Source organism: Adiantum capillus-veneris, chromosome 11 (assembly GCF_014529385.1).
Source record: "Adiantum capillus-veneris isolate H3 chromosome 11, ASM1452938v2, whole genome shotgun sequence".
Lineage (NCBI taxonomy): Eukaryota > Viridiplantae > Streptophyta > Polypodiopsida > Polypodiales > Pteridaceae > Adiantum > Adiantum capillus-veneris.
In genome coordinates, this window is record NC_140941.1 from 17,330,158 (window position 1) to 17,356,584 (window position 26,427).

Below are 26,427 nucleotides of genomic sequence, written 5' to 3' on the forward strand. Positions count from 1 at the left end.
CGTTTTGACAATCATACAGCCAGGTTGGCATTTTCTCCTCGTAGCTAGCACTTTCGATGTGATTCAAGTCCACCTTCATTGTGACCCTTAAAAGGAACAGTGCCTAGAATTTCCTCTCCTTGTGCACGTTGTTCTCCAAGGTTAGTTGGCATCACTACAGGATCTGTAGAATTAATACTTGGCTCTGAGAACTCTTGACTCGAAGCCACAGAGCTATATATCTGTTGTCTCTTGCCACCCTTTTTGGAGAGCTCTTCTCTCAAACGCTTTGCAACTGCAGGTGCTTGAGGATGTTCACATTTCTTACAACTCTTTTTAACGCTACCTAGAAAATAATCCCTAATCTATGGTGCACCGCCTGATTTTGTTGTGTGATAAAATTTACATTGTCGCTCCATATATCGGCCACATATGTTGTGAGCATAATCCCACTCTTTGCGAGGAGCTTTTTATTATTTGACTTCTTCGTACCACTTGTGCCCACATTTTTGCTCCATTGCTTTTAAATTAAAACTGAAGACAAAAGAACCAGATGTTCAGTTTTTGAAACATTTTTTTTCTTTTCAATATATATTAAAATTTAAAAACCATTCAATATGAAAATAACCATGATGCACAATATGAGATTTTGAATGCACGCTAGTCAATCCACATATTGATCACCTATATTGTGAGCAACCATACACATTGCAATGCAATCTATGCATGGCATAATAACTATAACAATGCTATGAATCTCTCTATGCAATTATTATTATAATGATTATTTATATGTCCACTTTAATTTGCAAACAATAAGACACATCTAATTTTAATTTCTACAAAAAAACAAATGAAAGTAATAAAATATATGCTTAGTCATTTCATGCACTAATAATCTATTATAATGCATAATACACTCTCTGTATAAACCAATGCATGAACTAACGCAAATAAATCTTCAATATAATCACTCAATTGAGGACTACTTGTACCCAATGAAGGATTGTAGCCCACCCATGCAACCAATTCAATATAAAAAGGCTATTTTAACCCAATTAAGGATTATAGCTCTTATATTGTGGAGTGACAAGTGTAAATAAACTCAAATCACTACAAGAGGTTGTGTGCTCTTGTGACGCTGTTAGCGACGAAAATACACTGGGTTTTTATAACCCCCGGCGTTGCTAAAACCGTCGCTATATAGAGACGCTTATAGCAACGCTTATAGCGACATTTATACAGAAGTATATAGCGACGCTCCAGAGCCATAAATAGCAACGGTTATAGCGACGCCCGAGAGATTTTTTTTTGGTGACAGGGCATTGAATGCCCTGCCACCCATCAACCATATTGTACTTGATTCACTTTTTTAAAAAAGTGCAAGGGTAGATAATAGACCCAAAATAGTCACCCACAAGACGCATTGTTTGCAAAATTGACAAGCGTAAAATTGACAATTGTACACATCATAGGCAAAATGAATTGATTGGCAAATGTAATAATGACAATTGTACAACATCATAGGCATAAAGAATTGATTGGCAAAATGAACTGCGGTGACAAATGTAATAATATGCATGGTTCAAAAAGACGTATAAAATCCGTCTCATGATCAATAAGCTATGAGAAACCCTAAACTAATGCTATCTACCTACGGCTAAACTGACATCGTCTAGTCAGACGTCTCATCGCGTCCAAGCGGCGTATCTGTCGGATTCTGCAAAAAAAGACAATAAGACAGCTTTTAGTAAGTATAAACATATAACGACATTTATAAAACAATACAAAAAATAGAAAAGAGTAAACCCTAATACTAACCATGCCGCCGCGAGAATTGAGAATGTCCATCAGGGCGTTTAAGCCCTTCCTGCCTGCGTACTTGCGCTCGTACGGTGTAGGATCACGTCCTGTCATCGACCACTGTCAAAACATACAAAGATCTCATTATGTTAGAATTAAAAAACTCATAAACCCTAAACTATCGAACATAAAGAGCAATGCGAAAACACTTACAAAATCGGCCTCAAATGATGCCCATCCACCGCTCCCCAAGTGGTGCGAGCTTCCTACCTCTACTCGCGCTCTGGATGCATCCTTTTGTTGCTTCCACTTGTCGGGATTCTCGCGCGCTGCTTTCGTCGCATTCTTCCAATCTTCTTTGGCCAGCCAATCTGGCCTGTTCCACCCATGCTTGATTGCTTTTTGCACTTCGGAACGCTTGTGTTTGCAGTATTCACGCATTCGAATCTTCATTAGGTCTTCATTGAAGCGCTGATCCCGTGTTGGAACGGGAAACTCATCATGAAGTATGCTGATGACTCTGTTTTTAAAATCACTTGGTACTTCACTCCATTTGTTTAGTATGTAGTGTCTAAGCAGCTGAGAGCAAAGACCACGCATGCACGAGATCACCTTCTTGCCGTCATCATCCATGATGATGCCATCGCTGAAGTCGACGGAGTAAGGCAAGCCCTCTGGCCGGTGACGCATGAACCTGGGTGTCCCGGCAAGGGTCTCTAGCGGCGTGTCGATGGGGGTACGGACGTCAGGTGTCTCCACCGGCGTCTGGGCCCCGAAGTGAGGAGTGTCGAGTGGGGTGGCTTCTGGCGGAGTAGGTAGAGGTGTGTAGCTGCTAGGAACAGTCAACCGCGCAAAACCTGGCGTAGATGGCGATGTTGTGGCCGGTGTGGGGGCGGGCAAAGAAGGGGAGGGTAAAGAGCCTCGTCGAACACGAGGCGGTGTGGAGGCATCGGCGGCGGAATCCCCACAACAACCGCCACCGCCACCACTAGAGCGCCGGTGTCTAGACGAGTGTGAAGCTCGTCTCGTCGACGCCGAAGCTTCGGAGCGCGCCGAATGCTCCGAAAGAGAGGGAGATGCGGATGGAGTAGGAACGCGCGATGATGCGCCAGAGCGATGACACTCCACGTACCACTGTCTCTGCTGCGGTGACAAAGAAGAAAGAAACTCCTCATCATCCATACCTGCATTAAACACACGAATATTTAAACTTAATATTGAATGAATAGAGTAGACAATGACGCAAAGACCATTAAATACAATGACGTAATGACGCATATAAATACAATGACGCAATGAATTGAGTGATAGAAGAGGCAAGTCGAAAACTCAAAATTTTCAATCAAAAGATGTGAGCGCGAGTAGAAAAGAGCGTTATACACCATGGAAGGTACTTAGAGAGCCAAAGCTTTTACAACACGGAGCAAAATTGTTCAAATACAATATTTGTGGCTTTAAGAGATCTCTCTCTCATCCTCGCATAACTCAACATAACTTCCTATATCTATATAAAGCTCTCCGTTTAAACACATATCCTCTGTTTCATTTTGTAGCTCCTCTGCATGCACCCCATATAGAGTAGTAGCATCTTGATGCTCGTCTGGCACCACCGCAGCGGCTTCTGATTGAGCATCTTCTCTGATCTCCTCCATTGATGCCGTTGTGATTGGCACATGGTAGCCTTCATACGTCCTTGCACTACGAGGGGCTACCTCGATGACGTACCACCAGTTTGATGTAGACTTTGTAGGATAAAATATTACCTGCCAGAGACACATAACTTACATGAGAGCTTTCAAGCACATAACTTGTAAAAGGGGGATGTTAACTATTTACATACTTACTTGTTCACAATGCTCAGGTAGTACGAAAGTGTCTCTTAGGTCAGTCCATTTCTTAGTAGAATCCACCTCAAGAAAACCAGACTCTCCTCTACGCACAGTAGCGTTGCGACCCTCCATGATTATCTTGAACCATTGCACGTCGAACAAGTCGACAAAAAATCCTCTGTAATCGATCCTCAAAATCTCTTGTAGTGTGCCGAAGTAAGTGAGTTCCGCCACCACAGGATCTGCATTAGAGGAACGTCATCGACTAGACTGTTCAAATTTTGCCATGATTCCACAATCTTGAGTAAAACGCTTTTTGTCGATCCATTCCACCCTAAAATGTCGACCTTTACACCATGCTGCTGTGTATGACTTATACTACAACGAACAAAGATTACGAGTGGCCGTTCAAACGTTTAGAAATAAAGTCACTAGCTAGTCGTACATTGCAAACTTAACTTGGTCGCGCAACCCCGAGAGTACTCCCACTCTTCCTCAGTCACTTCGTCACCGCATTGTTGTGAGCTTTTCAATTGGTTGTGCAACCATCTTAAGCTCATGAATGTTTGTAGGCTCTCCAGAACCGTCGGATAGTGCATCGGTGGTCGTCTTCCCCGTCTCCACTCGATTTGTGCCCTTTGTCGCTCTTGCTTTGCATCCTCATATTGTGAAATCCACTTTTGCATCGCTGGATTGTGAAGCATGAAGAATCGGTTGATTTTAGCCTCTAGATCTTCCGTCATCTTCTTCTCAACACCGAGATTGCACATGACAATCCCAGATATGCGCTCATCATCTATGGTTCGCCATAGCGTGTCCCGGGCTTTATCATATCCGTCTAGCCACTCTCCAATGTACACTAGGGACTCTGATACCAACCAACCTTCTGCCATGCTACCCTCCGGACGTGCCTTTTGACGCACATATCCCTTAAGCGTTTTCATGAAACGTTCTAAGAAGAACATCCATCTGGAATGAACTGTGCCAGCTATTTCCACCTCATCAACTATGTGAACAAGAAGATGCACCTGAATGGTTAGCATGGTAGTAGGAAAATGTTTCTCAAACATGCACACAAGCTCCGCAGCATTTAGTTTGGCGAAAGGTATGGAGTCTACATTGATCTCCTTTTGTGAGATCCATTGCACCAGCTTTGCAAGTTTGTAGATTGTGTTACGGATGTCGAGAGACAAACATCCCTCAATGGCAACCAGTAAAATAAACTGTAAAGTATGTGCAGCAATGATATTAAAGTCCACATTTTATGCAATGATATTAAAGTCCACTATGAACGTACTTGACACATTTTATGACAATCATGTGACTTCAAACCGGTAAGCTTTCCTTCTTTAGTAAAACACGTTCAGAGCAAGTGCATTACGCCAGTGCGGGTCCGCAAAGATCCAATGGTCTCTTTTAATTTGCGTTCTTGGGCTCCTGTGAAAATCCATGGTGCTTTAGGGAGTTTTATCGATCCATCACACTCTGTTTGCGGCCAATATTGCTCCATACGATCCACATTTCTAAGGTCAACTGTGGCTCCCAAAGTATCTTTCTTGCCGGTCAGATGGTCCCATAGTAGATTACCCACATTCTTGAATATGTGCATTGGATCGAGCAAGTGATTGATCATGAGTCGGGGCCAGTATGGTAACTCGTACCATAGAGATAGTCTCTTCATCCCTGGAGGCAATCCGTCATCGCACATCTCCTTCTGCTCTAACCATGCTTGTGCAGACATCCTTGGTGGCTCTCTTCCCAAAAAGCCATCGTGTAACACATGATTCTATGGAAGATACACTTGATGACCTTCGTAGATTTGCTTCTTCAGTGAGGGCGCCCTAGGTGCATTCAGTCTAGGTCCACATGTGACACATGCTCTGTATCCGCTTGTTTGAAGCCCTGCATGTATACACATGATAATAGATAAACTATGGGAAAAAACAAGATTTACAGTGTCTGAGTGAGGAGTGTCAATAGATCACCTGAGCATTCTGTTAGCCCGGGATAGTCATGCATGGTCCACATTAGAATTCCTCTGATCAAAGCATTCCGTCGTCCTGTGTGTCGGCTCATATCCACCACCTCTATGCCAATCCACAATTGTTGTAGCTCTTCCAATAGTGGACGAAGATACACATCCATATTCTCCACTTTATATCGCCCTGGCACAATCAAGCTTAGCCATAGGTGCCCCTTCTTCGTAGTCAACCACGGGGGAATGTTGTAGTTGACGATGACAACGGGCTGCAAAGAAACACGTCTTGTCCGTCGCACAGCATGCTTGCATTGATTACAAGGACATAAGACCCTCGTTGAGAGATAGGTGTTTCGGTTGGACGAACGAACATCCTCGTTACTACTCATAATGAGGATAAAAATCTTATAACCTGGACAACAAATTTAATATTCTATTGGCATTCTTCATCTTATCTCTCTCTCTCTCTCTCTCTCTCTCTCTCTCTCTCTCTCTCTCTCTCTCTCTCTCTCTCTCTCTCTCTCTCTCTCAGTGCAGCCGTTTTTTGACCTAGTAGACAGCAGTCCACTCTTTTGATCATAACTTCTTCATCCGAACTCCGATTTGGGTGATCTATAGCCTCAATCGAAGAGCACAAAGTCCTCTACGCACTGATGTAAAGAAAGAAATTTTCAGAGTTATGGAAGACGTTTCTGTAGCATCATTTCCGAACTGAACAGGTTCAACAAAATTGATTCTCATCTCCTATTTTACATACAATGTCTTCCGGCACTCGCAAGGGTTCTTCTTCTTCAACAAGGTCCACAACCATTGTGGAAAATGATCCAAAATCTCCTAAAGGTGGAGATAGCAACACAACCACCGAACCAACGACATCGAAAACCATGATCATGGCGTACTTGGTATCATTGCAAGAGACCGTAAACAAACAAGGCGAAGACTTACGCGCACTTGCAATGGAGAATGGCACACTAAGGGTACTTGTGGTTGAGAATGAGAATCTCAAGAGGACACTTGAGATGCAAACAACACGTTTGATGCAACTTGAAGAGGAAGTCAAGGAATGTAAACGCTCTCTTGTGGACTTGAATGCTTTGAAGGAGCGGATGAGCAAAGTAGAGCATGACCATGTATTGAAAGAGGAGAAATTTGACACTATGAGCCGGGATGTATGCGACATGAAAAATGTATGCACAAACAAGTCTTGGGCTGATGTATGTGGTAGCAATGTGGTTTCTAATTCCTCACTCATGCAAGCTATGGTTCAAATAAAGAATGTTGAGAATGTGGATGTGGAGGAGTTGAAAGAACGGGAGCGACGTTCCAAGAACATTGTTATTCGTGGAATTCCCGAAGAGAAGTTAGAGACACCTCCTTCTCTTGCCATTGTTATTGAAGATTTCTTCAAAACCCACTTTGGCATGTCCGGAGTTATGGTTTATGGAGCACATAGAGTGGGGAAGCACGGAGCTCCTCGCTCGGGAGAACGGCCAATTGTATGCACCATGCCGGATGAGACCAAGCGAAAGATTATCCTTGATAATAGTTGGATCTATTTGAGGGATACAAAATGTTTTGTATGTGAAGATCTCACTATTAAGCAACAAAATATGCGTCGCAAGGCATATGAGGAAAAGAATAATAAAAACAAGGAGATCTCTCATGAAGAAAATGTGCCCAAGGAGGAGGCAAGTCTCTCAAGCAAATAGGGATGCGTGACCTATGAGACCGAGTTACAATTGAAAATATGCTTTTGGAATTGTAATGGATACCCATGGAATGCGGGGGTTGGCATTGATGAACTAACAAGCAAAGCCGATGTTGTACTTCTTGTTGAAACTTGGGAGCATGATACACAAAGGATTAACGGCTTGGAGGATTACAATGTACATTCATTGATGTGGTCAAAGAATCTCAAGCAACGAAGAGGACAAGGAGGGTTAGCATGTATGGTTAAGAAAGGATTGGAAGATTTTTTATCAATTGTGAAAGATGACAAGTACAAACGTTATGTATGGCTGAAAATTATGACACCAAAAAGAGCACCCATTTTTGTAGCCGGTTGCTACATTCCTCATCATGATTCTCCATTTTATGCTTGCATGGATAGAGATCAGCCATTTTCTGATTTGGAAGAGGACATTGCTTATTTCAAAGGTGAAGGTGATGTTATTGTATTTGGGGATATGAATGCTCGCACAAAAACACTGCAACATGATACTCAACAATTTAATATGCCATACATTTCAAGGGAGTTGGAGGAAGTTCACTTGTATGATCGTACTTCAATGGATGAAAAAGATCCGGATCACTATGGAAAGTTACTTTTACACATGTGTAATAGCACGGGTATGCTCATTGCCAATGGTGTATCTTTGTGGAGTGGAACCAATGGATTTACATGTAGAAGACATAATGGGGATAGTGTGATTGACTATATGCTACTCTCTCTGAAGCCATCATGTATCGCATAAAGAGTTTTATGTTTGGTCAATGGACCCCGGAATACGACCATCGCACCTTATGTATTGACCTTTCATGTGGAGAAGCAACTAAGCATGATTATCTCAGCCAAAGGAAAGAGAAGTTATCACTATGTATGGATTTCAAACGGGCACCAATGTACATTGAAATGGTTGAGCAAAAATTATGGATGACAAAGCTTCAATGTGATGCACCATTGGAAACTAAATGGGAAGCTTTCAAGAAAGCTATTTGTTCTTGTGCGGAAGAATGCTTTGCCATAAAGCATCTCCATGGTATCAACAAAGATAGATCACGCAAAAGGTGGTTTGATAAAGAATGTCAAGATGCTCGAAAGTCCTTGATAAAGCTTGATGCAACTATGGACAAAGACAACTATCAAAGTCATTTGCATACATACAAGGCATTGATTCAAAAGAAGAGAAGAAGATGGGAAGTAAAGCAACAAGAATTTCAAGTCCAAGAAAAGGCACATGCATGTGGAAGATTTTGGAGAAACTTGAGAGGCAAGCGGGTTGAGAATTTTGGTAACTTGAGTCTAGTGGATATGTACACACATTGTAGGCAATTATATGAGCAAGAAAATACTGAAAAAATGCCATTTTATGGTTCAATCCCATGTATGCCGTCTTTTTTTACTATTGAGGATGTATGCGGTGGGCTTGAAAAGTTGGCCACTCGCAAAGCGGGAGATCTTCAAGGTATCAAGCCGGAGATGATCAAATGGACGGGAGATTTTACCCATGAGTGGATGTGTGATATGTTCAACCTTGCACTTCAACATGGTATGCCTTATGATTGGAGTACTAATTGGGTTAAGCCTTTGCATAAAGGAGGGGATGTAAAGAATGTAAGCAACTACCGGACTATAATGATTGGGTCTCTTATGGCAAAGTTGTTTGGGTGCATAATGGAGATGAAATTGAGTGATTGGGCTGAAGAGAATGACAAGCGTGCAAAGGGACAAGCGGGTTTTCGTCGATGCCATAGCACCATTGATCATCTTGTCACTCTTCGTGTTCTCATGGAGGAAAGTCGGTTGAAAGGCAAGCAATTGTATTGTTGTTTTGTGGACTTTAAGAAAGCCTTTGATATGATTCCACGTAACAATTTGTGGAGAAGGATGGAAGAACTCCAAGTGCCAAGTGAGTTTATGCTTGCGGTTTCTCTAATCTATGAGAAGGTGATTTGTCAATTGCGCATGGGAAGAGAAATTTCAGAAATTTTTGTAAGCACTATTGGGGTTAAACAAGGATGTCCATTGTCACCAACTCTCTTTGGTCTATGCATCGATCAATTGGAACAAATGGTACTTGACTTTATGCAAGAAGAAGGCATTGAAGAGGTCACTATTTGCAATGCGGTAATCATGCTTTTGTTGTATGCGGATGATGTAGTGCTTCTAGCACACACTTTAGAAGATGCACAAAAGCTTATGGTTGTCCTTGAGAACTTTTTCTTGCATAGTGGGCTGATTGTAAATGAATCCAAAACAAAGGTTATGCTTGTGAAAACCAACCATAAGGAGAAGCCATGCATTGTGTACAACAACGAGACACTTGAAGTTGTTGAGAGCTTTAAGTACCTTGGCCTTGAGGTTCCATCCAATCACAAGTGGCATGAATGTGCTATGCGTCGTTTGGAAGCGGGAAAGAGAGCATATTATGCATTTGAGAACATGTGTAATGCGGGAAACATCAAGTGTTGGGTTCTCAAGAAGTATCTTTTTGATGCATTGGTGACACCGGTTCTTCTTTATGGAGTTGAAGTGTGGGGCGGGAGCATCTCAAAGTCTATTTGGAAAGAGTTTGAGAATGTCCAAAAGCGTTTTCTTACAAACTTTCTCCAAGTTAAGACACAAACACCATATATGCTCCTACTTCTTGAGTCCGGATCTCTTCCAATTGAGGTTATGGGCATGGAAAGGGTTGTGGAATACATGATAAAGATGCGTCAAAACCCCTCACATCGACTTCCTACAATTGCATGGGAAGCAAGCAAAAAAGTTCAAAAGACGCATAAAAGCAAGATCTTGAGCACGGGATGGATGCAAGACATAAAGAAGTGGTTTGGGAGATGGGATGCATTACACTTGCTACATGATGCTTCAATTGACTCTCAAGTGAATGAAGCTTTTCTACAACGCCAATGTATTACGGCTTGGGAGAAATCCGGTGGGTCACGCTTCATACATTACACCACCTATATTGCCCCCAACTACAAAACCATGTTCTTCGCTGAGAGAGGAAACCGTACTCACACTTACATGCTTGAGCCTATTCCCTTGTCCGCGATACGCACTATCGCAGCAATTCGGCTTAGCTCCCATTTTCTTCAATGCGAGATAGGACGTTGGGGCAATGGAGAAGAGTCAAATCGATTGTGCACATTATGCTCACTGCAAGTTCGAGAGTCTGAGTACCACACACTACTAGAGTGCTCAGCTTTTGATCACATCCGAACTTGCTTCTCTCACATTTTCAGCCATAACTTAGACCTACACACTTTCCTCTCCCAGCATAAGTGTGGGCTCTCCATTGTGACTCTCATCACTACAATTTTGCAGCATCGAGAGTCACTGATCAGCCATACACATACTACATCACATGTAACTTTGGTCCCATAGGTCATGTTTGACCTCCGAGGACGATAATAAAATCTATCTATCTATCTCTCTACCTCACATTCTCTAGTCATGTCCAATCCCCGCACACCTCGGTCTAGAGGTGCACGGAGATCAGAACCACCGGGTTATAATCTCGTCTTTATTGGTCAGTACCTATATTTGTGGGTACAAGAAATCTACAGACCCACGTCTACATGATATTGCATGTAGTGGACAAAACCCCTTTGACTCTTCTCTAGCTGTAGCACTTCACAGCATCTTAACATCTTTTCACAGTAGATCTTTTCACTGTTCGTCTAACTCTAAGCCCTAAACCATAAGTAATTCTGACGTGGACTCGATCTAACGTAAATAAGCGTAAATCTAAATAAACGTAAATCTAACTAAAAATAAATCTAAATCTACATCTAACCTAATTTTTAACGTCTTTTGGGATAGTTTTCTACGACGTTAAAACTCTCTTCTTCTTGTGTGTGTGTGTGTGTGTGTGTGTGTGTGTGTGTGTGTGTGGGTAAACCTAAATAAACCTAAATAAACCTAAGTCTAATCTAATATAACATAAATCTAAATCTAACGTAAATTATGTTATATTAAAAACAAAGAACTAAACTAACAGGGATTATAAGAACCTTAAAACTGATTTAACACATAATTTTTCACATAACTCGGGAAGAGTTGGCATTCTCATCACTAAAGATGTGAGAGTTAACTTCCGGCGGTGACGCTGCTCCATCTCCATCCACATCTGACGACAGCAATTGGCCCTTTGGACCGTTCTTTCTCTTGTTACTAACTTTGAAGTTGTTGTTGAATGACTAGAGGTTGTCTAGATGGTCATTGTCGGGGATGTAGTGACTCTTGCCGCCCTGAGGATCCACCTTCTTCCCTATCTTCTAAAGATATTTCACCAGTACTTTTGGATTGACGGAGCCCACCATGAGTGAAGGCATCAATACCCTATATTCCATTGAGGGCTTTCTTCACCCGCTTCATGCAGGCATCGCAGTCTATGGAGACCTAAATCTAATCTAATATAATGTAAATCTAAATCTAGCGTAAATAAACGTAAATCTAACTAAAAATAAACCTAAATCTAATCTAATTTAACTTAAATAAACCTAAATCTAATTTAACGTAAGTCTACATCTAACCTAATCTTTAACGTCTTTTAGGATATTTTCCTACGACGTTATAACTCTCTTCTTCTTGTGTGTGTGCGCGTGTGTGCCAATAAAAAGAGATAAATGGTATAACCTTTCCATCACCCATGCCAAGTATGATAGATTGGTTATGCCATTTCCCTCTTGAATAATAGGTCTTGAGTTCAACTCCTCGTCGGCTAGATCTTTAGGTCTTTTAATTTTAATTAGTTTCCTACGACGTTAAATTATTTTCTCTCTCTTTCTCTCTCAATGTGTGTGCATTTTTTTGTTTATGCATGTTTTCTCTCTCTTTTCCTCTCTCAATGTGTGCGTTTTTTGTTTATGCATGTTCTCTCTCTCTTTTCCTCTCTCAATGTGTGCATTTTTTGTTTATGCATGCTCTCTCTCTCTTTTCCTCTCTCAATGTGTGTGTGCATTCTTTGTTTATGTATGTGTGTGTGCGTTTTTGTTTATGTTTGTACTCTTTCTCTCTCTCTCTCTCTCTCTCTCTCTCTCTCTCTCTCTCTCTCTCAAAAACACTATGTGTGTGTGTGTGAGAGAGAGAGAGAGAGGGAGAGAGAAAGAGGGGAAGGGAACATGAGAGTGAGGAGAGGGAAGGAGCATACCTGTCTCTCCTTCCTCTCCTCGGGTGTGTGTGTGTGTGTGTGGAGAAGAAAGAGAGAGAGAGAGAGAGAGAGAGAGGGAGAGAGTTACCTGCTCCTTGCTTGAGGGTGCCAAAAAACTCAGATCTGAGATCTGAGTTTTTGGGCGCTCTGTTATTTTTTTAGCCCAGCCGGCGTCGCTATGAGCGTCGCTAATTTACAAGCAAATTTGTGACGCTCATAGCGACGCCGGGAATTTTTTTTTTGAGCGTCGCTAATATGAATAGCCTCTTGTAGTGAATGCAAGACTTCAAGGATCTTTTTATGCCTGGTACACTAGTATAGGACATCCGACCCTTGACTATTGACTCGTCATTTACATATGCTCATCTTCTAAAACCGATTACAACCCTCATTTGGACCAATGGATTCTTTGCAATGAGCATGACTCTCCAAGTTTTTACTTGTTTTGGTTTTGTACCTTTATGTCAATAAATGAATTAAAATTTTTTGGAAGTGGTATTAAGAATCACGTTCGGCCCAAAAAAAGGACCTATGACTCTGTAACCTTAGGTCAATTCACAAGGAGATGACTATACCCGACACTCGGATACACTCCCCAAGGATTCGCCTAGCTAAAAGACCGCAGTTAGCACACTGTTTACTATATAATATTTTTCCCACCGGGATTTTTCATTTTCCCGGCGAGCTCGCCGGGCAGTTACATATACTCGACGAGCCCGCCAAGAAAATGGTATAGCCCGGCGGGCCCCGCAGGGAAAAATGAAAAACCCGGAGGGCTAACCGGCTGTATAGGTTTTTGCTGGTCATAATCAAAGTCATGTTAACAATTAACGTGATCAGTGATTTTTTTGTGTAAATACTAAAGTTATTGACGTAATCACCGGATCGTGATACCGTTAATGAAATCCTTGTCCACCATCACGTACATGAAGTATTCTATTTGGAGCAACTGAACATAGGATGCAGCTTGTTTCTGTTACAATATTGTTTTGAATTTCAGTAGCATTTGCTCTATAACAATCTATGTCAAATCGATGCTTATAGCACATATGAGTGGGATGATCAGATCGTCCACAATATTCACAAGAAGAAGAAGAGTCTCTAGATAAACGTGGTTGTTTTGTGGTAATATTGTGTTCTTCATCATATTGACGTGCCCAACAATCATCTTCAGTATGGCTATTTTTGTTGTAGTAAGAACATTTCTTATTAGGAAATTTAAGACGAGAGAAAATAGTACTGCGACGACGATCTCTATGGTTTCCTCGTTAAAATGGACTCCTTCGAGCATAAAAAGAACGTTCCATCTGTTGTGACTCAGTCTCCTCTTGTGAAATCATAGCTGTATCATGACCAGCATTACGTTGTTCTTGACATTGAAAGTATTCAATTAAAGACATGCAGGCTTGGTCGAAATCAAGACCATCTTTATTAGAGCGAATAGTAACACTGTTATCATGAGAAGAGTCCTTCACCATATCAAGGAGAGGTGTAATCATTTGTTTTTGTGGAACAAGATCATCGGCAGGCAGCAAGTTGATTAATAATAGATTTGAAAGACTCAATATATCTCATCATGGCAGTACCAACTTCATATTGTAACTTGTTAAGAAACCCTCTCAAATAAAGTATTTCTGTAATAGATTTCTTCTGAAAGTCTTTAATAAGGTACTTCCATACATAGTGGAAAGTAGGCAGTTCATACAAATCAAGAAAAAGGGAATTAATAAGAGCAAAAAGAATATACCAATGAGTTGCTTTATCACGTCGCTGCCAATGTATATACGCAACATTCCAATCTTCAAATATAGGTTCTGCAATGATAGGCACGTTATCATGATCCGTATCAACAAGCTAAGGCAGAAAAAAACAATTTCCGAGGACAACATCAAAGAGTTCATCACCTTGAAGAATTAACAACATCTTTGCTTTCTAGCCTGGAAATCCTTATTCTTGGAAAGGAGGAACAGAACGTTGGCCAGAAGGAAAGCCGTTGATGCGAATAGTCATAGCCATATCTGGTTGCGAGAAGACGTATAAGATAAGATTGCAGAATCTACACACCATATATGGTGGAGGCGGCAATTGAGAACAAGAGAAATATGACGACTATGTTCTGTCAACGATAAAAGACCATATTAGGTATTTTGGTAAAAATCTCACATTATGGGAATCTCCAAATCGACTAAATTCATGTAATTTGGGAGTTTTCCACTTAAAGTGGAAAAAATTGAGGTGTGTGGTTAGTAAATAAAGTGAAAATCTCATAGGATTGTGGTGTTGATAAACACCAAAATTCAAGAGGATGTACAACACATGGATTTGAATAATAACTATAAATTACATAAAACAAAGGAAGATACAAAAAAGATTTTGTTTACAAACTGACTAGTATAGTCACAATAGAAGCTCCACATAATTCTACTCCACATTTGATACCATATCTGAACTTTGATCCATGTGTGGTTGATGTGCACGAGTGAGGCCTTCTTTGGCTTTTAGAGCATGCCTTTCTGGAATCTTTATTCTAGAAAATGGTCCTTCTTTGTTGGGTCTCCGGGACCAAACAATTGCATCTATAGTTTCCCACACTTGTGGGTCCTTATAGTTGACAGCCCAATAACCCTTCCAACAATTGCTGTAAGCTTGAGTATCTGTCATCCCACTTTTTCTCGGTCAAGGTGCCCAATATTGAATCAAGAGTTTTCTGTAGTTTGGTGATGTAGGCTCATTATCAATGTCAGATAAAGCCATTGCAAGCCACACTGGATAGATTTCTGTGTCACTCGGAACAAGCATAAGAAAGTCACCTTGGTGCACATCAGACATAGGGTCAAACTCTTCCCTTGGCCTATCTCGTTGAGGCCCACAAAAATGATCGTTCAACTCTTCAAGGCCTAGGAATCTTTCTGCTCCTTGTTGCAAATTCATTGTAAGCATTGTAGGTGAGAATATTCTTGAGTTTTTGGCCAAAACATTTCATACAAGACTCCCTCGGATATGATTGCTTTTCCAATCTCTTCAATTACCTTACTCCAATAATCTATCATGGGTCTATAATATCGCGGAATACTTGAACCATTCCCTAAATTTTTCCAAAATTTTATATAGTTCTTTAGCCCCAAAATGACTTCTTCGTGGGCCTTGACATACTCCGCCATTTGTAATAGAGGTGGATCTCCATGTGGTAACATTGGCTTGCCTTCTGTGTCTGTTTTCCAAAGGCGAATACTTCCACTCCAACTTGATACACCTACATGTGCCTTATATTGCATCATTGGTGTCTCATCCTGCATAAAGAACCTGAACTGAAGTGGTTTGGAATGTCCAACAAGTATGTCTTGTCCATCACAAAGATAGCCATCACAATATTGCTTGAAATCGGGGATCTTTGTGAGAAAAAATGGAGCTGGAGATGAAGATGAGTTGTTTCGTAATGTATCCATCAAATGTGGCAAAGTATAGGTTTGTGTAACTCTCAGCTTCTCTGAAAACCTACTAAACATGGCGTCTATGTCCTCATGTGTATGCCCAACCATTAAAAATCCCAGCTCGATGGTTTTGAAAACACCCCTTGCAACAAGCATTGACAAATAGGCAAATAAGTATCGATTTTTGTTTTCCCCTGCACAATTATCCAATTGTAGCAACAAGTTCTCTGGCAATCTGCGAAATGTTGACCCCAATTCCTCTTCTGCAATTTCTGACGACTCCACAATGGGCTCTTTTCCATCACTCAAGTTATGGTAGTCCAAAGCATCCCTTGAGTTCAAAGCATGTAGTAGTGAAATATTGCTCCTTGGAAGTCCATTTGTTACTAGATCACCAAGAGGATGCTTATCTATCCTCTCTAGGTTATGTAAACAATTAGCAATTGAGCCAATTGTAAGATTTGGATCAGCTGGCCACAAACCATTCAAGACAAAGTGTCCGTAATGACCTTCTCCATGTCCATGAGTGATCATGCCAATCAATGCCACCTGCAGATTATATCCTGAATCCACACCCTTGGGAACAATGCGTAATCTAGGAATGGCAGTCTTCTTTTGATCCATCTTATCATGGATTATGCATACATATTTTTGTGGTTGAGTTTCTGAATACGTGCGCCATGCATAATATAGGCTTCTGCAACTCTTTTGTTGTGCCATGTGAACTTCTCTCTCCCTCAAGAGAAGAGCTCTCTCTTCAAGAGAAGGTTTATCTTCTAACCTTGCCTTGATTGAGCTACAAATATTGCACTTAGAGAACTCACTCGTCTTTGTTAAAGTGACATGTGGGTACTCTTTGTTCCAAATTCTACCAAAAGAATATTGGGATAGCTTCTTCTCATAGCCCATTTGGTCAAGTGTCGTGTTGATTTCACATAAAATATCCACTTGTTTGTATGTTGATGGAATCACCAATTGAGTCTCTCTTGAGCCATCTAGCAATGTTCTACTTCTATGTGGCATCTTCTCAGAGTTGTTTTCCACAAACTCATTTAGTAGTGCTCTTGCTAAACTAGTATGTTGAAGTCCCCTTCTCAATGTACATGTGTTCCCATGTACATATTGGCGCACACCATTTTCAAAGTTCTCCTTGTATCAATAAAATGATGTCTTTGGTATTCCATGTAGCTCATACCATGCTCTACAACAAACAATAGAGCCATTTAGCCTGAATTGGTATCGTGACTTCTCATCTTTCTGATAACATATAGAAAGAACATCATAAACATAATTAGTGCGTGATTTTTGAGACTCTCCCCAAAACTGTTGTCGTAACCTTGTCACCATATCACGATCTGCAAACTGGCAACCATTTTGTGCACAACAATCAATGCATGATACCCTTTGAATTGATTTGTTTGAAAGGTAAAAAGTTGAAGCTGGTGCTGCTTTTGATTTTTGAGTCTTGTTCATGAAAGTGTATCGTCTCTTCCTTGACAACTGGACAACATTACTCCCATCAAGTTTTTTTCCAACATTGTCATCCTTGGATACATCCTCATATGTAGCATGCATGCCATCAACAGGAACAAATCGTTGTAATGGGCTCCCATTCAACATTGTTGTCTGCTTGATGGGCCACTTTAGCAAAGTGATGCTACCCACTTCAACCACATCATCAATGCTTGCATTTTCTCTTTCAATACCCACACCCACACAATCAGGACCAAGTTCTTGAAAGTTGACATAATCATGTGGAAATACATATAAGATGGTCCCTTCATTCATGGTTTGCATCATTGTGTCATCTTTTAAAAGGACCCTCTGATTTCTCCAAGACTCTCGAATCATTGCTTCAAATTCTGGGCTTGTCATAGGTATTGCATCTGTAACTAGAGGATCAGAATGATCATGTTCTTCATCACCATTGTAGCTTTCCTGTGGATCAATTAAGTTCCCATTTAATACAAAAGATTGCAAAAGAATCTTTGACCATCGAACAACACTCCATAATGAGCCTTGGAGAGATGAAGTATCCATTGTAGGAAAAGGTAGGACCACATCCTTCAAGCATTCCTCCACTAGTATGGAGACATTTCCTTGCCCTATCTTTGTACCACCACAAGTGGAATCTGGATCTATTCTACACACACAGCCAATACCAACAATTTCATTGTCAAGTATCATATGTACTTTCTCCCCAAATTCAAAGTCCATCCTGTAAGTGAAAAAGATTACATTGTTAAATCCGTAGTTATAGAAAAATACTCTTCAAATAAAACATCATGCTACAACATGGAAAAGGTTTGCATAGGTTGGACAAGTGGTGAACCTTGAGACCAAATCCTCCTTGCTATATTAAAGGAAGCAAGGTTGGAAATTATGGTGGATCATGAAACCAAAGCATCCTTGCTATATTAGAGCATAGGTTGGACAAGTGGTGGACCTAGTTGTAATACCCAGTGCCACCCATCAACTACTATAGGACTATGCTTTCCAATGTCCAAGTATCCCTTGAGGCTTTCAAGGTTGAACACGTGGTGGACCTTGAAACAAAAATCCCCTTTCTATATCAGAGCATACCTTGGACAAGTGGTGGACCTAGTTATAATGCCCAATATCCAAGGTGAAATACCTTAGGACCTTGCTACCTTGCTTGCCAATGTTTACGTAGCCCCTCATTTATTTAATGGAAGTAAGGTTGGACAAGTGGTGGAACTTGAAACCAAAGCCTCTTTGCTATATGAGAGCATAGGTTGGACCTAGTTGTTATACCCACTGCCACCTATCAACTACTATAGGACTATGCTTTCCAATGTCCAAGTATCCCTTGAGTCTTGCAAGGTTGAGCACGTGGTGGATTATTGAAACCAAAATCCCCTTTTTATATCAGAGCATATCTTGGACAATTGGTGGACTTAGTTATAATGCCCCTCCTTTCTTTAATGGAAGAAAGGTTGGAAAAGTGGTGAATCTTGAAACCCAAACCCTTTGGCTATATATAGAGGATAGCTTGGACAAGTGGTGGGCTTAGTTGTAGTATCCAATGTCCAAGGTCCAAGGTGAACTATGTAAAGACCTTACTTCCAAAAAAAAAGTCGTACAAGTGGTTCTCCTTCAAACCAAAACGTCCTTAGTGTATTAGAACATAGCTTGGAGAAGTCGTGGACTTAGTTGTAATGGTGAATGTCCAAAGCAAACTATTATAGGACCTTGCTTCCCAAATCAAGTTTGGACAAGTGGTGGATCTTGAAACCAAAACCCCCTTACTGTATTAGAGCATAGCTTAGATAAGTGGTGGACCTAGCTGCCATGGAAAATGTTCAATGTGAACTGCTACAGGACCTTGCTATTAAATGTCTAAGTAGAGCTAGCTTCTTTAATGGAATCAAGGTTGGAAAAGTGGTGCATCTTGAAACCAAAAGCCCTTTATTGTATTAGAGCATAGCTTGGACAAGTGAGGGACCTAGTTTTAATGTGTGATGTCCAAAGAAAAGTATTACAAGACCTTGCTTTCCAATATTTGAATTGGTCAAGTGGTTAAAACTAAGTATAAAACTTTGACCATTTTCTTTTCGAATTGCCAAAAAGCTAGTTTTAGACACCCCTAAATGAAAATGGTTTAGGGTGGCCTTAAGCAAAGTTTTTTCAAAGACTTGAACAAAAGGGTTGCCGAAGAGTAATGAAAATTTATTATGGCTTGAAGTGCCTGAGTATGTGAAAACAAGCCTAGGTTTTCCACGAGGAAAAAGGTGACATAATAAGAACATTGGAAACTTAGGATTGACCATGTGGCCTAAACTTTGGCAAGTGAAGTGGTGGCCAAGTTTTGTGGCACAGTGTGCACTTGGTCCTATATGTGTTGACCACATGGCTAAATCTAGGACCATAAGGCCAAACCTTTGGCACCTTAAATATAGTATGGGACATAATCTAGAACTGCTATAGTAAATTAGTAGTATAGTTAATATGTTAATATTTGTATTATATTTAAGTATATGCTAAATATAATTTATGTTCAAAATTTCACTAATGAAAAATGTTCCCATTTAGCACTCCAGATGCGGGGTCTTAGGGCAATGCCACAATGGGGTGACAAGGCACCGCTTCCACGTGAGGTTTGGGGGTAGCGCTCTTGATGGGGATGTGGAATATAGCGCTCTCGATGGCGGGGCTTGGGAGGCTGATTTTGGGATATTGTTCCGGGCGGGGTCTCTCCATCTTTCAATGGAGCCTAGATTGGAGAAGTAGTGGACCTTTGTTTCTCTCTATGTTTCAATAGAGTTAGCTTGGACAAGTGGTGGACCTTGGAACCAAACCCCCATGTAAAACCTATCATGTTCACTCCAAGTGGTGAGAAAGAATAACCTTAATGATATATCCTTATAGGTTGGACAAGTGGTGGACCTTAACACCCAGATATTCTTAATATAATGGCATAGAGTGCAAAAGTGGTGAATCTTGAGAGCAAACTACTCATGCTACTAGCGATAATAGGTTGGACAAGTGGTGGAACTTGAATGTAAACCCCCCATCTACGAAATATCGTGGGTTTGAGGTATTTAGATGGAGCCTAGCAGCTTGTAGACATGGTGTACCTTGCTTCTCTTCATGCTTCAATGGAGCCTATCTTGGACAAATGGTGGAGCATCCTTCTCTCCATGTTTCAATGGACCCTAGCTTGCACAAGTGGTGGACCTTTGCTTCTCTCTATGTTTCAATAGAGTTAGCTTGGACAAGTGGTGGACCTTGGAACCAAAACCCAATGTAAAACCTATCATGGTTTCAATAGAGTTAGCTTGGACAAGTGTTGGACCTTGGAACCAAACCCCAATGTAAAACCTATCATGGTCACTCCAAGTCGTCAGAAAGAATAACCTTTAAGATATAGTCTTATAGGTTGGACAAGTGGTGGACCTTTACACCCAAATGTTCTTAACATAATGACATAGAGTGAAAAAGTGGTGAATCTTGAGACAAAACCACTCATGCTACTAGCGATAATATCTTGGAAAAGTGGTGGACCTTGAACATAAACCCCCCATGTTTCAATAGAGTTAGCTTCGACAAATGGTGGAGCATCCTTCTCTCCATGTTTCAATGGAGTCTAGCTTGGAGAAGTGGTGGAGCTTTGCTTCTCTCTATGATTCAATAGAGTTAGCTTGGACAAGTGGTGGACCTTGGAACCAAACCCCCATGTAAAACCTATCATGGTCACTCCAAGTGGTACGAAAGAATAACCTTTAAGATGTAGCCTTATAGGTTGGACAAGGGGTGGACCTTAACACCCACATATTCTTAATATAATGACATAGAGTGGAAAAGTGGTGAATCTTGAGACCAAACCACTCAGGCTACTACCAATAATAGCTTGGACAAGTGTTGGACATTGAATGTAAACCCCTCATCTACAAGATATCGTGGGTTTAATGTTTTTCGATGGAGCCTAGCATCTTGAAGACATGGTGCAGCTTGCTTCTCGTCATGTTTCAATGGAGCCTAACTTGGACAAATGGTGGAGCATCCTTCTCTCCATGTTTCAATGGAGCCTAGCTTGGACAAGTGGTGGACCTTTGCTTCTCTCTCTGTTTCAATAGAGTTAGCTTGGACAAGTGGTGGAGCTTGGAACCAAACCCCCATATAAAACCTATCATGGTCACTCCAAGTGGTAAGAAAGAATAACTTTTAAGATATAGACTTATAGGTTGGACAAGTGGTGGACCTTGAATGTAAACCCCCCATCAATGAAATATGGTGGGTTTAAGGTATTAAGATGGATCCTAGCATCTTGGAGACATGGTGCACCTTGCTTCTTTTCATGTTTCAATGGAGCCTATCTTGGACAAATGGTGGAGCATCCTTCTCTCCATGTTTCAATGGACCCTATCTTGGACAAGTGGTGGAGGTTTGCTTCTCTCTATGTTTCAATAGAGTTAGCTTGGACAAGTGGTGGACCTTGGAACCAAAGCCCAATGTAAAACCTATCATGGTCACTCCAAGTCGTGAGAAAGAATAACCTTTAAGATATAGTCTTATAGGTTGGACAAGTGGTGGACCTTAACACCCAAATGTTCTTAACATAATGACATAGAGGGAAAAAGTGGTGAATCTTGAGACAAAACCACTCATGCTACTAGCCGTAATAGCTTGGAAAAGTGAAGGACCTTGAACGTAAACCCCCCATGTTTCAATAGAGTTAGCTTCGACAAACGGTGGAGCATCCTTCTCTCCGTGTTTCAATGGAGTCTAGCTTGGAGAAGTGGTGGAGCTTTGCTTCTCTCTATGATTCAATAGAGTTAGCTTGGACAAGTGGTGGACCTTGGAACCAAACCCCCATGTAAAACCTATCATGGTCACTCCAAGTGGTACGAAAGAATAACCTTTAAGATGTAGCCTTATAGGTTAGACAAGTGATGGACCTTAACACCCACATATTCTTAATATAATGACATAGAGTGAAAAAGTGGGGAATCTTGAGACCAAACCACTCAGGCTACTACCAATAATAGCTTGGACAAGTTTTGGACCTTGAATGTAAACCCCTCATCTACGACATATCATGGGTTTAATGTTTTTCGTTGGAGCCTAGCATCTTGAATACATTCTGCAGCTTGCTTCTTGTTATGTTTTAATGGAGCCTATCTTGGACAAATGGTGGAGCATCCTTCTCTCCATGTTTCAATGGAGCCTAGCTTGGACAAGTGGTGGACCTTTGATCCTCTCTCTGTTTCAATAGAGTTAGCTTGGACAAGTGGTGGAGCTTGGAACCAAACCCCCATATAAAACCTATCATGGTCACTCCAAGTGGTAAGAAAGAATAACCTTTAAGATATAAACTTATAGGTTGGACAAGTGGTGGACCTTAACACCCACATATTCTTAATATAATGATAGAGAGTGGGAAAGTGGTGAATCTTGAGACAAAACCACTCATGCTACTAGCGATAATAGCTTGCACAAGTGGTGGCCCTTGAATGTAAACCTCCCATGTGCAAAATATCATGGGTTTAAGGTATTTCGATGAAGTCTAGCATCTTGGAGACATGGTGCAGCTTGCTTCTCTTCATGTTTCGATGGAGCCTATCTTCCACCAATGGGGGATCATCCTTCTCTAAATGTCTCAATGGAGCCTAGCTTGGACAAGTGGTGGACCTTTGCTTCTCTCTATGTTTCCATAGAGTTAGCTTGGACAAGTGGTGGACCTTGGAACCAAACCCCCATGTAAAACATATCATGGTCATTCCAAGTGGTGATAAATAATATCCTTTAAGATCTAGCCTTATAGGTTGGACAAGTGGTCGACCTTAAAACCTAGATCTTCTTAATATAACGACATAGAGTGGAAAAGTGGTGAATCCTGAGACCAAACCACTCATGCTACTAAGGATAATAGGTTGGACAAGTGGTGGACCTTGAATGTATACCCCCATGTACGAAATATCATGGGTTTAAGGTATTTCAATGGAGCCTAGCATCTTGGAGACATGGTGCAGCTTGCTTCTCTTCATGTTTCAATGGAGCCTATCTTTGACAAATGGTGGAGCATCCTTCTCTCCATGTTTCAATGGAGCCTAGCTTGGACAAGTGGTGAACCTTTGCTTCTCTCTATGTTTCAATAGATTTAGCTTGGACAAGTGGTGGGCCTTGTAACCAAACTCCCATGTAAAACCTGTTATGGTAACTCCAAGTGGTGAGAAAGAATAAAGTTTAAGATATAGCCTTATAGGTTGGACAAGTGGTGGACCTTAGCACCCAGATATTCTTAATATAATGACATAGAGTGAAAAATTGGTGAATCTTGAGACCAAACCACTCATGCTACTAGAGATAATAGGTTGGACAAGTGGTGGACCTTGAATGTAAACCCCCCATGTACAAAATATCATGGGTTTAAGGTATTTCAATGGAGATTAGCATCTTGGAGACATGGTGTAGCTTGCTTCTCTTCATGTTTCAATGGATCGTATCTTGGACAAATGGTAGAGCATCCTTCTCTCCATGTTTTAATGGACCCTAGCTTGGACAAGTGGTGGATCTTTGCTTCTCTCTATGGTTCAATAGAGTTTTCTTGGACAAGTGGTGGACCTTGGAACCAAACCCCCATGTAAAACCTATCATAGTCACTCCAAGTGGTGAGAAAGAATAACCCTTAAGATATAGACTTATAGGTTGGACAAGTGGTGGACCTTAACACCCACATATTCTTAATATAATGACATAGAGTGGAAAAGTGGTGAATCCTTAGACAAATCCACTCATGCTACTAGCGATAATTGCTTGGACAAGTATCGGCCCTTGAATGTAAACCTCCCATGTACAAAATATCCTGGGTTTAAGGTATTTTGATGAAGCCTAGCATCTTCGAGACATGTTGCAGCTTGCTTCTCTTCATTTTTCGATGGAGCCTATCTTGAACAAATGGTGGAGCATCCTTCTCTCCATGTTTCAATGGACCCTAGCTTGGACAAGTGGTGGACCTTTGCTTCTCTCTATGATTCAATAGAGTTTGCTTGGACAAGTGGTGCACCTTGGAACTCAATCCCCCATGTAAAACCTATCATGGTCACTCCAAGTGGTGAGAAAGAATAACCTTTAAAATATAGCCTTATAGGTTGGACAAGTGATGGACCTTAACACCCAAATATTCTTAATATAATGACATAGAGTGAAAAAGTGGTGAATTTTGAGACAAAACCACTCATGCTACTAGAGATAATAGCTTGGACAAGTGGTGGAACTTGAACATAAACCCCCCATGTTTCAATAGACTTAGCTTCGACAATTGGTGGAGCATCGTTCTCTCCATCTTTCAATGGAGCCTAGCTTGGACAAGTAGTGGCCCTTTGTTTCTCTCTATGTTTCAATAGAGTTAGCTTGGACAAGTTGTGGACCTTGGAACCAAACCCCCATGTAAAACCTATCATGTTCACTCCAAGTGGTGAGAAATAATAACCTTAATGATATATCCTTATAGGTTGTACAAGTGGTGGACCTTAACACCCAGAGATTCTTAGTATAATGGCATAGAGTGGAAAAGTGGTGAATCTTGAGAGCAAACTATCATGCTACTAGCGATAATAGGTTGGACAAGTGGTGGACCTTGAATGTAAACCCCCCATCTACGAAATATTGTGGGTTTAAGGTATTTAGATGGAGCCTAGCATCTTGGAGACATGGTGCACCTTGCTTCTCTTCATGTTTCAATGGAGCCTATCTTGGACAAATGGTAGAGCATCCTTCTCTCCATGTTTCAATGGACCCTAGCTTGCACAAGTGGTGGACCTTTGCTTCTCTCTATGTTTCAATAGAGTTAGCTTGGACAAGTGGTAGACCTTGGAACCAAACCCCAATGTAAAACCTATCATGGCAACTCCAAGTCGTGAGAAAGAATAACCTTTAAGATATAGCCTTATAGGTTGGACAAGTGGTGGACCTTAACACCCAGATATCCTTAATATAATGACATAGAGTGATAAAGTGGTGAATCTTGAGACCAAACCACTCATGCTACTAGCGGTAATAGCTTGGACAAGTGGTGGACCTTGAACGTAAACCGCACATGTGTCAATAGAGTTAGCTTCGAGAAATGATGGAGCATCCTTCTCTCCATGTTTCAATGGAGCCTAGCCTAGACAAGTGGTGAACCTTTGCTTGTCTCTATAATTCAATAGAGTTAGCTTGGACAAGTGGTGGAACTTGAAACCAAACCCCCATGTAAAACCTATTATGGTCACTCCAAGTGGTAAGAAACAATAACCTTTAAGATGTAGCCTTATAGGTTGTACAAGTGGTGGACCTTAACACCCACATATTCTTAATATAATGACATAGAGTGGAAAAGTGGTGAATCTTGAGACCAAACCACTCAGGCTACTACCAATAATAGCTTGGACAAGTGTTGGACCTTGAATGTAAACCCCTCATCTACGAGATATCATGGGGTTAATGTTTTTCGATGGAACCTAGCATCTTCGAGACATGGTGCAGCTTGCTTCTCGTCATGTTTCAATGGAGCCTATCTTGGACAAATGGTGGAGCATCCTTCTCTCCATGTTTCAATGGAGCCTAGATTGGACAAGTGGTGGACCTTTTCTTCTCTCTCTGATTCAATAGAGTTAGCTTGGACAAGTGGTGGAGCTTGGAACCAAACCCCCATATAAAACCTATCATGGTCACTCCAAGTGGTAAGAAAGAATAACTTTTAAGATATAGACTTATAGGTTCGACAAGTGGTGGACCTTGAATGTAAACCCCCCATCAACAAAATATGGTGGGTTTAAGGTATTTAGATGGAGCCTAGTACCTTCGAGACATGGTGCACCTTGCTTCTCTTCATGTTTCAATGGAGTCTAGCTTGGAGAAGTGGAGGAGCTTTGCTTCTCTCTATGATTCAATAGAGTTAGCTTGGACAAGTGGTGGACCTTGGAACCAAACCCCCATGTAAAACCTATCATGGTCACTCCAACTGGTACGAAAGAATAACCTTTAAGATGTAGCCTTATAGGTTGGACAAGTGGTGGACCTTAACA